Source organism: Anabrus simplex, chromosome 1 (assembly GCF_040414725.1).
Source record: "Anabrus simplex isolate iqAnaSimp1 chromosome 1, ASM4041472v1, whole genome shotgun sequence".
Lineage (NCBI taxonomy): Eukaryota > Metazoa > Arthropoda > Insecta > Orthoptera > Tettigoniidae > Anabrus > Anabrus simplex.
Genome location: NC_090265.1, coordinates 35,898,692 through 35,899,388, shown reverse-complemented (window position 1 = coordinate 35,899,388; position 697 = coordinate 35,898,692).

Below are 697 nucleotides of genomic sequence, written 5' to 3'. Positions count from 1 at the left end.
TCTCTGTATTTCCCCAAATTACTACATCATCTGCAAATGCAAATGCATTGATGTCCATATTGTTCTTCTGCTTAATTTCTTTCATGACTTCATCCATGACAAGACTCTATAAGACCATTTTAGTCTGAAATTTCTTTCATGATAATTTTCCTTACATAAAGTTTTGGGTTCGGATTACTCGGGTTTTTGACTGGTGGAGCTCCACTATATTTAACAGATAGCTTTCAAAGTACTCTCTGTGTATCAGCAGTAGTGTGTTGGCCTCCAGATTTTAAGATCATGCGTTAAATCCAAGCAGAACTAATCAGACTTTTGCTGGATGAATAAAAGATCATTCAACACTCCATGTCATATAATGACAGCAAGCAAAAGATCTCTTGTGACACATTTGGTGTTTAACTAACAAAATTATCTAAAAACTCAGCCATAGTTTCCCCAAATAGAGGTATCTTTTCTGTGCCATCTGGTAGATGGAAACAGAACATCAAAACTGACAAGCAGGCAGCCTAAAAGGCATCAATTCAAAATGCCTGCATATTTTAGCCAAGGCCATATGATGATGATGATTATTATTATTATTATTATTATTATTATTATTATTATTATTATTATTATAATAGATTTCGACTGCATGGTTTAGGGATAGCGAGTCTGCCTACTGTTTGAGACCCTGGGTTTGTTTACTGGGGAGGTCAGA